This window comes from Phoenix dactylifera, unplaced genomic scaffold (assembly GCF_009389715.1).
Source record: "Phoenix dactylifera cultivar Barhee BC4 unplaced genomic scaffold, palm_55x_up_171113_PBpolish2nd_filt_p 000467F, whole genome shotgun sequence".
Lineage (NCBI taxonomy): Eukaryota > Viridiplantae > Streptophyta > Magnoliopsida > Arecales > Arecaceae > Phoenix > Phoenix dactylifera.
In genome coordinates this window covers 184,685-194,703 of record NW_024067891.1, presented here as the reverse complement: position 1 = coordinate 194,703, position 10,019 = coordinate 184,685, and positions in this window count along the sequence as shown.

Sequence of the window (10,019 nt, the reverse complement as noted above, 5' to 3'; positions counted from 1 at the left end):
GGGTCCAATAGATCGCATACTCTGTATCCATCCAATCTCGCCGAGTCCACCACGGTCGGCAGACAACTGATCGGCTGCTTACTCACCCAACTGTTTGCCAGGACATCGATCGATCGTCCGTCCCCGATATACCATCTGATCTCCAGAAGCACCTGCATGGCCCTAGCGCACATCTCCCTCCACACCGGCGAATGGTGCCGTGCGCCCTCGGGAGCAAAGCCCCATACTTGGCCCTCATCAGTGAGGACCACAGACTATCAGGCTCTAGCATAAATCTAGCTACATGACGCGCCGCTAGAGCCTCTCGCCTCACCACCAAAGACTGCACTCCCAATCCACCAACCCTGGTCGGCTGGCACACGACCTCCCATGTCACCAGGTGGATACCGCCTCTACCACTACTCCCTCCCCAGATGAAGTTCTTGAAGAACTGCTCAATAGTCCTCAAAACCTCCACTGAAATAAGAGAGTTGGAGAGAAAGTAAGTCGGAATCGACGAGAGTACTGACCGAACTAGGATGATCCTCCCCATCATCGAGAGTGTGTGCCTCTGCCATCCCTCCAGTCTATGTCTGATGCTGAGCTCCAGAGAAGTACAGTCCCTCCTACGTAGCCGCTGACCTGAGAGCAGAATCCCCATATATATCAGTGGATCCACTTGCTCACCCACCTCTAGAATCTCCAAAATAGAATTCTTGACTTGTACCCTAGTCTTCGGGCTGAAACATATCGCTGATTTGGACAGATTGACACACTGCTCGGATACTGCACAATAGTCTCGTAAAATCCTGCAGATAACCTGTGCGGCCCGTCGAGTCGACCGAGACAACAATAAACAGTCATCAGCGAAAAGCATGTGAGAGATCAGCACTATCCCCTCCACCGGCCTATAAGCCTCTAACTCCTGTATAGTCGCAGTATGTCTAAGAGCTCTAGAGAGTGCATCCGCACAGATAATGAAAAGTAAGGGAGAGAGAGGACAACCCTGGCGCAAACCTCCAGTAGACTCAAAGAAACGGAAAGAAGTACCATTCATCAAGATGGCAAAAGAAGGATGCCGTACACAACCCATCACCCAGCTGATCCATATCTCAAAAAATCTAAACCCCTGCAAAGACTGCCTCACAAAATCCCATCTTATCCTATCATACGCCCGCTCCATGTCAAGCTTGATCCCCATCAAGCTCCTCCTCATTGGCGCCCTACGAAGATCAAACATGAACTCCTGGGCAACGAGCACATTATCTGTAATGCTCCGTCCTCCCCAAAAAGCCTCCTGCTCCGGACTGATCAACCTCGGGAGAATGTCCCTCAACCTAACAGCATGTATCTTCGTCGTAGCCTTGTACAAAGTCGAGCACAGGCTAATCGGCTGGAAATGTCCCGGCTCAGTCGCATCTTGTCGTTTCGGTATCAAAGTGATAAATGTCCTCTGCCAATCCCTTGACATAGTAGATGTACTAAAATACTGCTGTATGGCCTCCGCCACCTCCTATCCCACAATCGACCAATACCTCCTGAAGAACATTGAAGGAAAACCATCCGGCCCATGGGCCTTTGTCCCCTTCCGGGGACCAGACTGTCTCCCTAACCTCCCTCTCCGAAACCGGCCGGATCAGTGCTGCGGACTCCTCCTCCAACACCCGAGTCTGAGGCATCGGGATGTCCACTGAACTCCCCTCCTCTATCTGCTCTGTCCATCTAGCTCTGAAGAAACTCTCCACAATCCTCCTGATCATGTCTGGGTCCTCCATCATCTGCCCATCCTCACATCTGGCTTTGATCCTGTTCTGATGCCTCCTAATCACTGTCGCCTGATGAAAGAATCTGGTGTTCCGATCTCCTTCCAAAATCCACTGAACCCTTGACTTCTATCTCCAAAAAATCTCCTGCTGTCTAAGGAGCGAATCATGTAGTGCTAGGTGTGATCTAAGCTCCCCCGACTCCTCCGATAAGCCTCCACTTTGGACCTCCTGAGACTGTAATCTGGTGATGGCCTCCTCCAAGCCCTCCATCCTCCTAAAAATATTCCCCACCTTCTCACGGTTCCACCTTCTCAACCGTCTAGAAGTCAACTCCAACCTGTGGGACACACGGTGCATGGCATCCCCCCTAATTGGCATGCTCCAGGCCTTCTTGACCATCTCCCAGGACCGTGGGTAACAAAGCCAAATCTTCTCAAATCTAAAAGGAGGGCAAACAGAAAAAAGTGCCTCGGTACTCACCAATAATGGACAATGGTCCGACGCAATTCTAGGCAAGTGTCTGACATGGTAATCTAGAAAGTGCTGAACCCATCCTGCCGTGGCGCAAACTCTGTCAAGTCTCTCCCAAACTCGGGCCTGCCCCTGCTGATTATTACACCAAGTGAACCGCGGGCCTGAATAGCCCAAATCAACCAATCCATTCGAATCAAGAAAATCCCGGAACTCCTTAATTTTACTTTTAAAGGTAAAAGGATGGCCACCCATCTTCTCCTGGGGGTCGGTAATGCAATTGAAGTCCCCTGCTACTAACATCGGATGGCCCTGACTAATCAATTGGGATGCCTCCTCCCACAAAATCCTCCTCTCCCTGTAGTCTGTACTAGCATACACAGCTGTGAGGACCCATGGGTTTCCATTACCTTCCGAAATAACCAAAACTGTCTCTTGAGTGCAAACATTAAAAATGTCAATTCTACAATTACTCTGAGCCCAAGTGACAATGATCCATCCCGATAGTCCCTGAGATTCCACTGCATAAAATCCCCACGACCTCGGTACCGCCCTCCTTGCCTTCTCTAGACTACCTCCAGATAATCGAGTCTCTAATAATACACAAATATCCGAATTATGTAGAGTCACCAACCTGCGAAAAGCCGGGGCAAAGTAAGGTTTTTTCGCACCATGGCAATTCAAAAAAAGCACCTTCATAAATCACTAGATGGATCGGCACAGCCCAACTCCCGGGGACCACACCTACAAGAATCCTCCAAACTCAACCCACTGTCAGTCACCCCACCATTGGCCTTTACTCCCTTCACTGAAGCCAGCAATTGGAGCATGATATGGTTGTATAATCCTTCACTGTTTGTCTGTGCCAAATGGCACGCTGAGGCTACAGGATCCTCCCCCACAGCCCCTGGTTCAGCCTGCTGCACTCCATCACCCATGGCAATGTCGGTTCCCTTGGTGAGCAACACTTCCCCGGCCATTGGCTTGATATTGTGGGTCTGTGCCAAATGGCACGGCTCACCCGTCTCAGCAGAACTCGGATCAACAAGAGGAGGAAAGTGCTGGCTGGCACCGTCGCTCGTGGCCGCCCCACCTTCGCCCCTGACTTCCGACGTCGATGCCGCAACCCCCAGATCCGACAAGGAAGCCACCGCCGAGGCCACCCGGTTGAGCCGATCCGTGCCATGACCTCTCAACCCCCCGGGAAAAGGTGGTTGGCCTCTACTCACCACGTCTGCCCGAGGCAGCCGACCACGCAACGTTGATAAGGGCGGAGGGGAGCTTTTGCTCCTCCGACGAATGCTGCCCACCAGCCTCCTCGGCATCCCCGATGCCACCGAAAGACCCAAACCCGCCTCCGTCGAGCTGAGCCCCAATGGTCGCTTGGATGGGCTTCTCGACCTCTTCCGTGGGCTAAGGCCCGGACCAGCCATGCGCCCAGCAACGACAGGATTGGGCCCCCCTCAGCCCGGCCCGAACTTGGATTGAACCCACCCAAATCCGGCCTGGTGCTCGACTCGGCGCCTAACTCGATGCCAGCACCTTCCTCACTTGTTGCTATCGGGAAAGTCACCTTCCTCACTTTTTAGAGGAAATGCTAGTCCATTGAATTTCTTTTGTTGAGTTCCTTTCCTTGGCTCTCAGTTGTGAAATAGCTAAAAAGTTTTATACTGCCCATTGTCCAATGCTATAAAGGGACTTTATAAAAAAATTATTTAATTCTTAGTTTATTGAACTTGACAAGTGAGGATATAAGATAGTAAAAAATGGTGTCTTCTTAGTTGAACCTCCTTTAGATTTCCTGGCTAATTCGGTGATACAGAGTTAACACGAGTTTAAAATTCATTGTCACCATTGATAGAAAAAACAAAATAGATGGAAGATGGATTTATAGACAGCTGATTGTGAGCTTTCATGGACAATGAAAATTGAAATTGGTGTTAAGTCTTATTGTGAGTTATAAATAGGCCTATGTATTTGTTACTATTTTCTGTATTTTATTTAGTCGCATGAGTATGAGCCGACTTTTGGTCTGAGGGGTCGACACCTAGTTTTGGGGAGTCAACCTCTTGGAGTAAGCGGAAGCTTTGAGTCGACTCAAAAATGAGTAGAAGTCAACTGGAGGTTCTGTAGGATCAGGAGGAGTCAGACTCATAAAAAATGATGGGTCGACCCGCCACTTAGGAGTTGACTTGAAGATTATGCTAAGTCGACCCCTGTGTCGAAGCCGGGTTTATACGTGAGTCATTCCTATTCCATTTCACTTTAATTCCTCTTTCCTCTCACTCAAAGCTTTCTCCTACTCTCCTCTATTCCAAAATCACCCATTTGAAGCCGTAGAATTCGACTTGAAGATTATGCCAAGTCGACCCCTGTGTCGAAGCCGGGTTTATACGTGAGTCATCCCTAATCCATTTCACTTTAATTCCTCTTCCCTCTCACTCGAAGCTTTCTCCTACTCTCCTCTATTCCAAAATCACCCATTTGAAGCCGTAGAATTCCTCTCCTTTGGGTCAATTTGTTCTCTCATGGCCCTATGAAATCAACTTACCTAGCAGATGAAGCGAACAAAGACCTTAGTTCCATCAGAATGGTGAACAAAAGTGAGGTTGGACTGCATTCCTCCACTAGTTGAAGAGCATATTCCATCTCCTTTTCAAACAATTCCTAGTAAGGTACTACTCTTTGCTAGAATAGTTACCACCGATAGGAAGGTGTACTTCAATTTCTTGGACCGAGAGGGTTTCTCTATTAGGAGGAAGTTGCAGAAGATGGGATGGAAGTTTGTTTGTTCTTGGATGTCTCTATTAACCCCAACCTAGTTAGGAAATTCTATGGGAATGTGAAGTTTGGGGTAGGAAGCTTGGAGTCCATGGTCAAAGGGAGGCCTTTTGGAATGCCGACTAACGAATCCTCTGAAGATGGATTAGACAAGTGAAGGATTCGTCTTGAACACATTTTGGGATGAGAGAAAATTGTTGAGTTGGAGGAAGTTAGTGCCAATCAATTATCTGTAGAGATGAGGCTCCTCCACCACATGATCAGTAGAATATTTTTTCTTAAGATGGGAAGATTTGATTTTATTTCTAAGAGAGATATCGTGGTGATGTTTCATGTGCTCACGGAGTATCTCCTAAATTTGCCTGCATTTATGTTTCGCTAGATGCACGAGGCAATGAGAAGGTTGAAGGTATCCCTACCTTATGACATGATCTTGACCTTAGTGTTTAGGGAATATAGTGTTGAGCTCGAGAGAAAAATCTCGAGATTACTGTTGTAAAAGTGACACTAACAATGACCGCTTCCTACATCGGATGTGATACAATAAGATCGACAGTCATTGGACGCATCATGGTGGAGGTGGCAGGCATGATGAGCTTAGAAGAGATGAGCACTGTCACCTAGAGGTCAGGCCCAGTGAGTCTGTTGAGGATATCGACCTGACTGCCCCTACTGAGATGCCTTTTATAGTATCGAAGATTCTTGTGGAGCATGGAGTTGGAGATTTTTCTGCATCCTTTAACTTTCAACCTTCACAGCTAGTGAGCAACTCGAGTCACATCGTCAGATTGGACGAGGATTAGATGAGATCTATAGTGGAAAAGGTGATTGCTATATTGATAGCATCTGGAGTCTTTAGGCAAGGGAAGCTGAGGGCACCTGTGTCTTCTCAAGGTGCACTACCTATTGTCAATGACTAGAGCCTGATGTTTCTACTCTGACTCAGATGGTGGTGAACTTGAGGCATGACATCTTAGATATTCATCCCTTAGTGAGTAGCTAGCTCAAGAGGGCTGTTGATGTCAAGAGTGAGACGAGATTTGTGCGGACCTCTATCCAGGTTGACATGACGAAATCCACTATTGAGGCGCAGAGGCTGGGGAACGAGGTTCATAGTATGATCAGGGAGGCTTGGGATGAGTCAAGGAGATTGACCGTGTCTATCACTACATCAGCTTCTACTATCGTCCAGGTTCTTGGGCTATTCACTCAGGAGGTGAGAGCCACTTGACCCTTTCATCTCTTTTTCTGTTCAACCTGGACCCTCTAGACCATCGGCCTCTAAATCTTGGAATCCACCATTCACTGTCCCTATCGAAGCTTATCTTCTTCTTTATCCTCTTCTTTTGATTAGTCACCTAAGAAATCTCTATCCTCGTTTTGTATACTCTTAGGATTTTCAGAATGAAAACTTATCGTATGAACTTTTAAAGCAAAATACAATGAAGTTACCTTTTTGGATATATTCATAGAATGACGCAAGATGTTTACATATGTTGTTATGTATTGCCCTATCTATTGTGTTGTCTTTATGTTCTTTTGCTCATATGGTTCTCCTCATGTATTTTGAAAATATGGAAAGTTTCATGTATGAATTTATTCCATCAAGTTTATGACTTTATCTTAGGCCCTGTTTGGGGGAGCTGTTAGTAGTAGAGCTTTTAGAAGTAGAGTTGTTGGAAGTAGAGCTGTCTGAAGCAGAGCGTTTATAAAAAGTTGTTTGCTGTTTGGTAATTACATTTCTAAAGTGCTGTGGCACTTTAACATGTATTTGGTAAACAAATTGAGAAAATACTTTTGTGTACCAAAATGACCATAAAGGACATTGCCAGTATTATACAACAGAGCATAATAAAATATAATACGTATTAATACATAAATATATGATATAATATAATATTAATGTAATATAATATAATATTATTATAATATAGTACTATAACATTATGTATTATAGAATAATAATTTAATATAATATTAAATTATTTAACATAACATATCAATGTATTATGATATAATGTAATATAATATTATATTTATAGTATAATACAGTAATAAATATATAAAATATTATAATTATTAGTGTAAATTAATTTTTCATCCTTCTAATGATCATTTATCTCTCTAACAAGATTTCTAGCTATGTGATAAAATTAGTTAAATAATTACTAATATTTTTATTTATTTATTTATTTATTTAGAAAAGATTATTTGCCACTCACTCATTATTTTTTTTTTATTATTTTATTTATTTATTTATTTATTTATTTATTATTTTATTTCATTGAAATATAGAAGGATCCTCGGCCATGGGTGGTGGCCGGCATGGTGGCTGCCACCGTGGGCAGCCACGAGCTCCCAAAACAAAAAAAAAGAAAAAAAAGAGAAGAGGAAGAAGGAACAGAGGCGGCGACGTTGAGAGGAAGAAGAAGATAGAGAGGGAGAGGGAGAGGATGGGTGAGAGAGGAAGAGGTGGGATGAGGGTTTTGGGGAAAAAAAGTGAGATTTAAATGTGGGTATTTTGGTCCAAAAAACAGCTTTTCAACAAAGCTGAAAACAACATTTTCGAGAAGCTCCAAATTGGAGCTTCTCCCCAAAAGCTGTTTTCAGCTTTCCACAAAAGCTGAAACAGCTTTTCGAAAATTTTATCAAACATCATTTTTTATCTAAAAGTACTTTTGGAGGGCTAGAAAGTGCTTTTTGGCCCTCCAAAAGCTCCCCCAAACAGGGCCTTAGTGATGTGCGGTGAAATTCTTTTATACTAGTTCAACAGAAAATGTAATGCAATGAAATTATCTATGTTGTGTATATGCCTCCTTGCATGATGATTACTTTCAAGTTCTTACCTTCCATCATCATCTCTTTTTGATTATGACAAAAAGGGGAAGATCAAGTATGGTAGTAAAGAAGAATTTTAAAAAGGGGGAGAATTAAACTTTTATAAAAAGGGAGAATTGTGGTAGTAAGAGATAATCAAACTTTTAAAAGAGAATTCACGCAACTGAACTTTTATAAAAAGGGAGAATTAGAGTAATAAGAGATAATCAAATTTTTAAAAGAGAATTCACACTATTTCTGCATGATTCAAGCACTATTTTTTTGTATGATTCAGTAATTAAGACTAGTAGTGAATTGTATAGATCAACTTAGTATCAAAAAGGATGTTATTCTCTCCTATACTATTTTTTTTATACTCCAAAGTTTTGTCACCATAAAAAGAGAAAAGATTGTTGACCTAAAAGGTTTGATTTTGATAATACAAAATGTTTGAGTAAAAGTTAGCTAATCACTTACTTGGACTGTACAAGAATGCTCATAAAAAACCAAGAAGATATCAATCCATCACTCTCAATGTGGAAGAATCAAACTCAAATTTATAAAGCTCTGTATAAGAGGAGTCAACCTTGGGACACTACGAGCTGACTTCTGAATGTCCACAGGAAAAAATAGAAGACTCCAACTTTGGGCAATTTCAAGAGTTGATCCTAGAAAAATCACAAGTCAACTCTGGCACACTAACAAAGACTGGCACACTTTCATAAATCGACCCTTGTATAAGATGAATCGACCTAGAACATCTCAAATAAAAGGCAGAGAGTCAAAATTAGTATGCTAGCAAGCTGAACTATGAAGATCACGAGCCAACTCCTATTAAATAAAAGTTGACCTCAGAATGGCCACAAACGAGAAACAGAAAGAAGCCAAAATTAGTATATTAACGAGTTGACCCCAAAGAATAGAAGAGTCGATTCCGCAATGACCGCAAGCGAAAGATAGAGCATAGTAAAAATAAGAGCTATCTCGAGTTAACCCCTCAAGATCACAACTTGATCCCTAAAGAAGTTGAGTTGATCTGCCTGTATCTGACAATAGTAAATGCTAGTTTTTATGTGATCAGAACATCCATTTTTGCCTCAAAATGGCTCTTTCAACCTATCGAATAGCTAGAAATGTCTTCCATCCACTTTTTGAAGATATAAATGCATGGGAACACCTAAGGAAAATAAGGAGAACAACAAAAAGTAAAAGAGAAGTGATAAAAGAGAGAAGAAAGGAGTTGATATTCAAGTGCATTGACTGTGAACTTAAAGATCACATCTTCCACTATAAAAGAGAGTTGGTATAGAGCATTCAAGTCTATTCAAGGCTAACCAATTGCTTCTAGGAGCTCCATGAATTGCTTATTCATTTTTCTGGGGAGCTCTACTTTGTTCTGTTATAATTTATTATACTTTGTTGTAAAAAGTTTTAGGGATTGAAACTTGGAGAAAAGTCCACCCAAACCATGGATTGGATTGTATTAAGCCTAGGAAAGGCTTGGTGGTGGTTTTGGTTAATTTCTAATGAAAAGTAATTAGGTTGTTTGTGAGACTGGTCAAAATAATTGTACTGTAATCTTGGAGAGATTATATTAAAAATTCACAAAAATGGTGTCTTGGGGAGTAGATGTAGATGTAGGATTGGCACCAAACCATTATTTGCTCCTTTTTACTGCATAAATGGTATAAGAAAAATACTACTATAAGTATAAAACTATCTAGTGTAATGCAAGGGGTCTAAACTTGTCATTGTTATTAGGATGGCCAGAACAATTTTACAAATGTCAAGAATATGAGGTGTTAGCTATTGCTTTAGCTATCAAAGGAACCAAGGCTTGTGGAAAAACGTGAGGTTATCCTTACTAGGATATTTGTTTTTGGGTAAATACTAGGATGTGTTTTAAGGCTTCCCTTCTCTTATCGTGTAGCCAAGAAAGAGTGGATGCATAAGGCTTCTATGTTCATATCCCTTGTGATATAGTGGTTATTAAAAGGAAATTCCATGTAGGTTATCTATTTGTCAAGGTTTCAAGCTCTTTTGATGTTGGGAATGCTTATTTGGTAGTTCTTCTCTTTAAAATACAGTTAAGTAAGAACTTTTAAGGCTTAAGGGCAACTGGTGACAATTAATCTATATCTTGTATTTTTTGACTAAACCTAATATGTATTTTTCAGAATAACATAAGAGACCTTACAGAAAAGA